Source organism: Apium graveolens, chromosome 5, assembly GCF_009905375.1.
Source record: "Apium graveolens cultivar Ventura chromosome 5, ASM990537v1, whole genome shotgun sequence".
Taxonomy (NCBI): Eukaryota; Viridiplantae; Streptophyta; class Magnoliopsida; order Apiales; family Apiaceae; genus Apium; species Apium graveolens.
The window spans coordinates 278,874,775-278,885,491 of NC_133651.1; the positions used below are offsets into that span (position 1 = coordinate 278,874,775).

The window sequence follows — 10,717 nt, forward strand, 5'->3', positions numbered from 1 at the left end:
GCAATCAGGAATGCTCTTACTCAGTTTGCTCAACAAACTGGAGAATCTTCGTGTGAGGCTTGGGATCGATATAAGGAGATGTTAAGGAAGTGCCCACACCATGGCATGCCTGATTGGATGATTATCAACTGTTTCTACAATGGATTGGGTGCTACTTCTAGACCCATGCTTGATGCAGCATCAGGAGGAGCCTTGTGGGCTAAGAGCTATGATGAAGCTTATCAACTTATTGAACTGATGGCTGCTAATGAGTTCCAGAATCCTTCCCAGAGACTGACTCAGGGAAAAGTAGCAGAAATTCTGGAGTTGGACGCAGCAACTGCTATCGCTGCCCAACTTAAGGCTTTGACAATGAAGATGGACACTTTGGCTAATTATGGAGTTAATCAAATCACTAGTGTCTGTGAGCTTTGTGCTGGTGCCCATGAGACAGATCAGTGCGCAATTTCTAGTAAATCATCTCAGTTCGTGAGCAACTTCCAGCGATCGCAGCAACCTGTGCTATCCACCTATCATCCTAACAACCGCAATCATCCTAATTTCAGTTGGAGCAATGCTCATAATGCGGTTCAACAACCTTATCAGCAGTATCCAGCTAAGCAGTACAACCCCCTGGTTTTCAGCAACCGCAATATACACCGAGACAACAACTCCAGCTGCAACAAGCTAATGAAAGATCTGAATTAGAGGAGTTGAAGCTTATGTGCAAGAGTCAAGCTGTTTCTATCAAGACCTTGGAAAATCAGATTGGACAAATTGCCAATGCCTTGTTAAATCGTCAACCTGGTACATTGCCTAGTGACACTGAAGTGCCAGGAAAGAAGGAAGCTAAGAAGCAGGTAAAGGCAATCACTTTGAGGTCTGGGAAGGTTGCGAATCCCGTACAAACTCAAGAGTTAACTAAAGAAACTGGGGCTGAGAAAGAAGCAAAATAGTAGGATGAAGAAGTGGAACCAATGAAGACTACTGTTGAGCACACTCTGCCTGAGGGTAATACAGGAGAGAAACAAATCTATCCTCCACCGCCTTTTCCTAACCGGATGCAGAAGAAAAAGCTGGACAAGCAATTTAAGAAGTTTCTGGAGGTGTTCAAGAAACTTTATATCAACATACCTTTCGCTGAGGCTCTCGAGCAGATGCCTAGTTATGTAAAGTTTATGAAAGGTATTCTCTCTCGGAAAGTGAAGCTAGATGATTTAGAGACTGTCGCTCTCACGGTGAAATGCAGTATTGTGCTGCAGCAGAAGTTGCCTCCAAAGCTTAAAGATACAGGAAACTTTACTATTTCATGTACTATTGGAAAAGTGTCTTTTGGCAGATACTTATGTGACTTGGGAGCTAGCATCAATCTGATGCCTTTGTCAATCTTTAAGCAGTTGGATCTATCTGATCCTAAACCGATGTATATGACTTTGCAGTTGGCGACCGTTCTATTACATATCCACGAGGTATTGTGGAGGATGTCTTGGTCAAGGTTGATAAACTCATCTTTCCTGCCGAATTTATAATTCTTGATTTCGAAGAGGATAAGAAGATTCCCATAATCTTGGGAAGACCTTTCTTGGCAACTGGCCGAACCTTGATAGATGTGTAGAAGGGTGAACTTACAATGCGAGTATTGGATCAAGATGTGACTTTTAATGTGTTCAATGCTATAAAATTTCTTACTGATAATGAGGAGTGCTTAAAAGTTGAGTTAGTCGATTCGGTGGTCACATCGGAACTTGATCAATTGCTAAGGTCTGATGCCTTAGAAAAAGCCTTATTAGGAAATTCAGACAGTGAAGATGACGAAGGTGAGGAGCAATTGCAATATTTGAATGATTCTCCTTGGAAAAGGAAGATTGATATGCCTTTTGAATCTCTTGGAATGGAAGAATTGAACAAAGCTCCTAAACATCTCAAGCCTTCTATTGAGGAAGCTCCATCTCTTGAGCTTAAGCCTTTACCTGAGCATTTGAGGTATGTGTTTTTTGGTGATGCATCTACTCTGCCTGTTATTATTATATCTCACCTTTCAGGTAGTGATGAGGAAAAGCTATTGAGGATTCTGAGGCAATTGGATGGACTATAGCGGATATCAAGGCGATCATCCCTTCTTACTGTATGTATAAAATTATGCTAGAGGAATGTAGCAAGTCTACAGTCGAGCAGTAAAGAAGACTTAATCCTATTATAAGTAGTGAAGAAGGAAATTCTAAAGTGGTTAGATGCAGGGATCATCTATCCTATCTCTGACAGTTCATGGGTAAGCCCGGTTTATGTGTACCAAAGAAAGGTGGAATTACTGTGGTAGCAAATGAAGAGAATGAGCTTATCCCTACCAGAACAGTCACGGGGTGGAGGGTCTGCATGGACTATCAGAAGCTGAACAAAGCCACTAGGAAGGACCACTTTCCATTTTCCTTCATTGATCAGATGCTTGACAGGTTGGCCGGTCATGAGTATTAATTAATTTCTTCTGGATGGCTATTCGGGTTATAATCAGATTTGTATCACTCCAGAAGATCAGGAGAAGACTACCTTCACTTGTCCATTTGGTACTTTCGCCTTCAGACGAGTTTTTTTTGGTCTGTGTGGTGCACCAGCCACATTTCAGAGATGTATGATGGCCATCTTTTCTGACATTATTGGCCAGAATGTGGAGGTGTTCATGGACGACTTCTCAGTCTTTGGCGATTCTTTTGATGAATGCTTGCAGAATCTGGGACATGTTCTCAAGAGGTGTGTTTAGACCAATCTGGTTCTCAATTGGGAGAAATGTCATTTTATGGTGCGTCAGGGCATTATTCTCGGGCATAAGGTTTCTAATAAAGGCCTAGAGGTGGACAAGGCCAAGGTGGGGGTCATTGAGAATTTTCCTGCACCAATTTCTGTTAAGGGAATTCGCAGTTTTCTTGGTCATGCGGGTTTCTACAGGCGTTTCATCAAGGACTTCTCGAAAATTTCAAAGCCTTTGTGCAGTATGTTAGAGAAAGATATTCCTTTTAACTTTGATGACGAGTGCTTTGCAGCTTTTGAGACATTGAAGAAGAGTTTAATCACGGCACCTGTCATAACTGCACCTGATTGGAATGAGCCTTTTGAGATGATGTGCGATGCAAGCGACTATGCAGTTGGAGCAGTTCTTGGGCAGAGGAAGAACAATATATTTCATGTAGTCTACTACACCAGTAAGACTCTAAATGGTGCTCAACTGAATTACACTACTACAGAGAAAGAACTTTTGGCTATTGTCTACAGTTTTGAGAAATTTCGATCTTACCTACTTGGGACTAAGGTGACAGTTTTCACTGATCACGCCGCCATTCGAGATCTCGTCTCAAAGAAGGACTCGAAGCCTAGATTGATTCTATAAGTTCTTTTACTCCAAGAATTTGAACTAGAGATCAAGGACAGAAAAGGTAATGAAAATCAAGTTACTGATCATCTCTCGCGTTTAGATAATCCTAATGCTACTTCATTGGACAAGACATTGAAAAATGAGTCTTTTCCCGACGAGCAACTGTTTGGAGTGTAAGAAGAAGAACCATGGTTTACATACATTATGAATATCTTGTGAGTAATATCATGCCTCCCGACTTATCTTATTCTCAAAGGAAGAAGTTTCTTCATGAGGTGAAGTGGTATATATGGGATGAGCCATTTCTTTTTCGTCAAGGAGCTGACCAAATCATCAGGAGATGTATTCCTTACAGCGAAACGGGGGGATCTTGCGAGATTGCCACTCAACGGATTATGGAGGACATTATGGTGGAGAAAAGACAGCAGCTCGTGTTCTTCAAGCAGGTTTCTTTTGACCAACATTTTTTAAAGATGTTCATCAGTTTGTTTTGAAATGTGATCGATGTCAACGTGTGGGTAATATGTCTAAAAGGGATGAGATGCCTCTTAATGTGCTTCTCGAGGTTGAGGTCTTCGATGTATGGGGAATTGACTTCATGGGGCCATTTGTCTCGTCTTGTAACAATCAGTATATCTTGTTGGCAGTTGATTATGTGTCGAAATGGGTTGAAGTTAAGGCGTTTCCAACAAACGATACGAAAATAGTGTTGAATTTTCTGCACAAGCAGATATTCACAAGGTTTGGAACTCCAAGAGTCATAATCAGTGATGAGGGGTCACATTTTTGCAATCGCAAGTTCACTGCCATGATGAAAAGGTATAATGTGAATCATCGCATCGCTACGGCTTATCATCCTCAGATAAATGGTCAAGCTGAGGTATCTAACAGAGAGATCAAGCGCATTTTGGAGAAAGTGGTATGTCCATCAAGGAAGGATTAGACTTTGAAGCTTGATGAAGCTGTTTGGGCGTATAGAACAGCATATAAGACTCCATTGGGAATGTTGCCGTTTCAGTTGGTTTATGGTAAGGGGTGTCATTTGCCTGTGGAGCTCGAGCATAAAGCATATTGGGCTTTGAAGAAATTGAATCTGGACTTGGATGCGGCTGGAAAGAAGAGGATGCTTCAGTTGAATGAACTTGACAAGTTTCGACTTCAAGCTTATGAGAACAACAAGATGTATAAGGAGAAAGTCAAGAGGTGGCACGATCGGGGTCTAGTGTTCAAGAAATTTGTGCCAGGGCAACAAGTTATTTTATTCAACGCTCGTCTCCATCTTTTTCCTGGAAAGTTGAAGTCAGGATGGTCAGGGCCCTTCATAATCAAAACTGTGTTTCCACATGGAGCGGTGGAAATTTTTGAGAATGATCCGGGCCAAGCATTCAAGGTAAATGGTCAACGGTTAAAGCATTATTATGTTGACACGGCAAACAGCGAGGTGGTTAGTGCCGTCTTATTCTCTACTTGATCTCGAAATTCTACATCGAGCTAGCGACGTAAAAGAAGCGCTTCTTGGGAGGCAACCCAAGTTTGTTGTACATTAGTAAGTAGAGGAAGCAAGAAGAAAAGAGAAAATCACAAAAAAATCAAAAAAAATGGAAAAATTCAGGTCTGACTACAGAAGCCTGGTGCGCCCGCGCTGTCCTAGCGCGCGGCTGTGCCATTTACACAGAAACACCGCACGCTCGCGCTGTTACAGCGCGCTGCCGCATCGGTTTGGCAGAAGTAGCGCGCGCCCGCGCTGTCCCAGCGCGCGCCCGCGCCGTGTCCTGACTCTGGAAAAAAAATAAAAGGCAGTTAAGGGGGGGAAACGGGAATTTTATCCCAAAATCAATTTCCAACCGAATTTTACTCCCCCACATCCCATAATTCCCTCTCTAAATCAACCCCATTACTCCCATTATTCCCATTATCAAATCCCACTTCTATTCCATATCTAATTCTCTTTTACCACCTATATATATACACCCATACACAAACTTCTTCACAAAGTCACAAACTCTCAAACACAAATTCTCTCTCAAACACAACTCTTATTCTCTCAAATCAATTTCCATGGCACCCAAGAGACAAAGAACTCAAGTTGATAGCAGCGCCACCGATTCTTCAACTTCGAGTGGTGTGAGGCCCAGGTTTTCTACTCTCGAGGCTGAGGAGGAGTACATGAGGCTTCTCGTGAAGCCTATTGCTAAGGAGAGAGGTTTCCTGCCATCTGGGAATGATGGTAAGCTTTTGGAGATGATTTTGGAGATGGGCTGGGTTCCTTTTTATGAGGCACCAGCTGCTGTGCCTCTGAGTATGGTTTGTGAGTTCTATGCGAACGCCAAGGCTGAGAAGAATGGCTTCACTGTGGTGCGAGGGAGGACGGTAGAGTATTGTGCAGAGGCTATCATGACTGTTATTGAGCAGCCCGCGAGGAAGGTGGGACAAGATACCTGGAATGATAAGACTCTAAAGGACTTTGATCTGGATCTTATTGTTGCTACTCTGTGCTGGCCCGACACACATTGGAAGATCAAGAGGGGCACAGTCACCGAGTTTTCTACGTTCCCGGCGTCCAGCATAAACAGGTTTGCCCGTGCATGAAACGCTTTTATATGTGCTAATATCATGTCATCTTCGCATGTGCATGAGGTTACCGTGGAGTGTGCACGTCTGCTATGAGGTATTCTGCAGGGTGATTATGTAGATTTGGGGATGGTGATATACCAGAGGATTCTGAGGTTCTTGAGGGGGAGCACTACGGGGTCTATTCCGTATGCGTCCATGGTGACAAAGCTGTGTGTGGCAGTTGGTGTGCATTGGCCCGCACATGAGCAGTTGCAGATTCCGAGTGCTCCGATCGATAGCACTACTTTGGCTACGATGCAGGATCGATATGGAGGCAAGCCCGATCTGAAAGGGCTTGGGTATTCTTTTGACCACCTACCTAGTGGGAGGCCCGCTACGGGTCAGGCGAGCAGAACTGCATGGAGATCTCAGTTAGGAGATGAAGGAGGACCATCGCAGCATCAGCAGGAGGCAGCAGGAGCGGATATGAGAGCTGGTTTGAGCTCGATGCAATATAGGCATCTTGCAAGGAGGATGGATGTGATGCACGACATTCATAGTCATTTTGCACAAGATCTCACCCAGGCACTTGGGACTGCATTTAGAGCCACCGGAGTTGACATTCAGTGGCCAGTTTTTGGTGAGGATTCCGTGTATCCGCCTCCTGACACACCTGACATTCCACCCCTTGAGGGTGAAGATTCTGATTCAGAGTAGGTATGCCTGATTCCTTACTATTACCTTCACTGAGGACAGTGAATATTTTAAGTTTGGGGGTAGTAGTTGAAGGAATATGTTTGTGTGAGTCTCATATAGTTGTATGTTCAAGATATTTTAATTAATATAGTTTGCATATTTTTCCATGTAGTTTTTTTTTATTTTGGTAGTTTTTTGATAATTTTTTCATGTAGTTTCATGTATTTGCATTATAACATGATCCCTTAGATAATTTTCCCGATTGACTTGCGATATTGATACTAGTGTAGTGATGTCATATTTAGTGATGTTGAGTCTTATTGGATTGATTTGCATGCTAGATATACTTGTATTTCACTAAGTCTTATAGGTTGCTAGAGTGCTAGATCATGATCATGGTTTATTTTATTTGTCTAGGTTTAATCGGTTATTTATATTTAGAATTTACGGTATTCTCTTAATAATAAAAAACACGGATATTTAAAAATTGGAGAAATTGGATTTCATTGCTAGTTGTGTGGCTATGTATCAATTGGCTAGTAGCCGGCTCATATTTTATGAGTAGTCTAGGGTTGAATGAGATGGAGCGAAATGCACTCATTCAGAAATTGTGAAAAAAATGAAAAGAAAAAAGAGAGTAAGTGTTATGCATAATTGATCACGAGTGGTCTCTTTAGTACTCGAGTTATTAAGTTCTTAGGGGACTTTGTGCCTAGTGACCTAAGGCTTTTATGGTCTGGGATCCGCTAACCTAATGCTCGCTACATGGGTGCTATTGTATAAGTCTTTTGTGGACCTCACTCATTGCACGATCAAATAAGCATATTTGTGTTGTTTTGTTGTGAATAAAAGCATGAATCCGTATAAAACTCTAATATAAGAATTGAAGTGTTATAAGTTATTTTGAGTCTAGCTTTTTATTTTATTTATAACCTTGCGATTGCCTTGATGAGTAGTGAGTCATGATTATTGATCTAGTTGCGATAGTATATCTGTAAGCATCTTCACACACGCACGTCTCTAGTTTGTAAGTTGATTTTTATGATTTGATTGATCTTCATGCGAATAACTGCATTTGTTGATATGTTGCTTGTTGGTTGGTTGAGTTATTCTATTGGGGATCGTTGCATTCATATAGTTGCATTCATGCATTTTTGTTTCTCGTTCTTTGAGTCTGTTTATGCTTGAGGATAAGCATCAATTCAAGTTTGGGGGTATGTTGAGTGGCATTTATGACACTTTTTTATGCTCTAATAAGCTTTGAATTGATGTATTTGTACTCAAGTTGTTCTGTGTTTTAATGTGTTTTCTAGTGTTTTTGTATTTCAGGCACTATTCAGGTAATCAAGTGAAATAGCATTGTTTTGGTGCTAATTTGGTGTCCAGGTGGTGTTGGAATAAAAGCTCATGGAAAGCCGGCTCGAAGCAGCAAGATTTAATAAGAAATATGAGTTTTTCCCAGAAGGACGGCGCACCCGCGCTGTGATAGCGTGCGACCGCGCTGCGGTTCCTAAAATGCAGCGCGCCCGCGCTGTGATAGCGCTCGGCCGCGCCAAGGCCGAATTTCAGAATCCTGTTTCTACTACAATTCTAAAAGGGAAGGATTACAGATTGTTGAGGGATGCTATATAAATAATTTTAGGTCATTTTTAATATATATCAAGTCAGAGACGGACTAGAGCGCAAGGAGAAGACGACTAGAGACCTTTAGCACAATTCAACAAAGGCGAAAACTATCTAGTTTATGCTTGTGAATCTTTGTTTTGAGTTATAATTTGGATGCTTGTTTCTTGTTTTTCTGAACATATACTCTTGTTTGTACTTGGTTTTATTTATTCGTATAAATACTACGTATGCTATATCATGTTTTCATCAGAACCCACGTTGATGATGAGTCCGATTATGGGCTAATCGTTATCGTGGGGTTCTAGCAGATTTATTTAGTTAATTTGTTTGATGCCTTAGTATGTGGTGATTGTATAATATCCTAGTATTGGTTGTGCGTATTCATCTTATGAGCGTCGCGAACTTATAAGATAGTGTGTTAATTCTTAATGAACCGAAAGTGAATTTAAGGATTTAGAACTTGCCATGCTAGCATAGGTTCATGTATTTGTTAGGCATGATTCGTATGTAATTTTAACCATCTTACTTGCCCTATATAATCAAGATAGATAACTTGTGCTTAAACCGTTATGTTGTCAAATTTTATGGACATATAGGATCTCAAAATAATGAAGTTAGAATCCCATGTTTGTCATATATATCAATCCAGTCAATCTTATTATTGTAGTTATAATTGTTAGCGTAATTCTTAGTTATAAACAATCAAAAACTTGTTATTTGTCTTAGCATTGAGCGATAACCATACATTGTTGCTTAGGTGCATAAATTAGATAGTTAACCAATACAGTCTCTGTGGGAACGAACTAGAAAAGATTCTATACTACTTGTGAACTCGTATACTTGCGTGTATTATTAGCGCATGTTTAAAGACTAACAGAATCTGATATGAATTCTATATCTCTAAGTACATGACTTAAAAATGAGATTACGAGAATATTATCGATATTCCTAAATATTCCTAGTCAAGTATTATTATCAAGGGACAATAATAATGCATTAAGACTAGTGTGTTTGTTGACTAATGATCACATCTCATTAATCATAAGTATAGTGATACTAAATCGAAAACATAGGCACATGTAAATGCACATGGGATGGATAGATCCAATATAAGATTCTACATGTCTGTTGTGTCATAAATAATTCTCACAATGATAATGATGTAATGGTCCCTAGACTTGAAATCATTATATTTTTATATGATGATTAATATACTTTGATTACATTAAAAGTTGCATTTTTACTTATTTTATACTTAATAAAATAATGATAGAAGAAATTGATGATATCAGCATATAAACTATCAAAATTTATTTATCAGTATTTGATATCAGAGTTTAGCAGAGGTGACGTCATCAACAATTGCCATCAGCATTTACTAATCACTATTTGACATCAGCATTTGGTCACTTCAGCTGAAAGTCAGGAGATATCAAAGAAGGAAAGGATTCGCTGAATATATGTCGGTATAGGACTTTACTTATTGTACCAATCAATACATGGATATGTTTTAGGATTCCTTATTGTAATAGAATATGATTCCTTATTGAATGTGAAGCTGTGCAGTATATAAGCACATATTAGGTTTACACTCTATGTGTCACGAATTTATATATCTTTTATATAACCTAGCAGCTCTCAAGGATTATTGTTCATCCTTTGTGAGAGTAGTTTTATAATCAGTTTTTATCAGTCAATACAAAACTGTTTCATTCTGGTTGGGTACTTAATTCAATTTGTATGCATAAACTGTATTCACCACCCTCTACAGTTGTATTAAGGACCTAAAAATTGGTATCAGAGCTTGCTATTGATATACAAACAGTTTAAGATCTAAAATCAATTAATAATGGCAGACAAAGAACCTCACCAAAACCCCCACCTCCACCACCAGCCAATCAACCTATCAATCACCATATGAGCATATCTGAGGCTATCAAGGTTCGAATTCTGAAGATTCATGTATATTCAATTTGGAAGGTAAAGATGGCCATGTGTCTGGAAGCAACATATCCTAAATATCTGAACATGATTTATGATGATCCTCATAGGCCGATAAAACTGGATGTTGCTGTTTCAGGCCAATAAGAAAAGATGATTGATAAAGATAAGAAGGACTACTCTCTTGAGGATCTTTCATCTATTATGAAAGATGCAAAAGTAAGACATATTTTGCATAGCAGTCTTGACATTGTCATGTCCAATAGAGTTATTGGCTGTAAAACTGCCAAAGAAATTTCGAACACTTTGGAGGTAAAGTGTCAAGGCACCAATGCTATAAAAAAGAACTAAAGAACCATAATTACTCATAAGTATGAACACTTTGACTCAAAAGCTGATGATTCCTTGACTAAAATCTATGTCAGGTTTCAAAAAATGATGAATTACCTGTCATTGGTAGACAAAGAATATGATCCAGAAGATTCCAACTTGAAGTTTCTTCTTGTACTCCCTGAAAAGTGGGACTTGAAAGTCATATCTATAAGGGACAACTATGAT

The 10,717-nt window shown here is 39.8% G+C and overlaps 1 non-coding gene across 1 annotated transcript; it reads right to left on the minus strand.

Moving 5' to 3' along the window:
- LOC141663124 (small nucleolar RNA R71) lies at positions 1–107 on the minus strand. The gene has a single exon (XR_012551209.1). It is a non-coding gene; the product is annotated as a small nucleolar RNA R71 (small nucleolar RNA).
- Between the last annotated feature and the right edge of the window lie 10,610 nt (positions 108–10,717).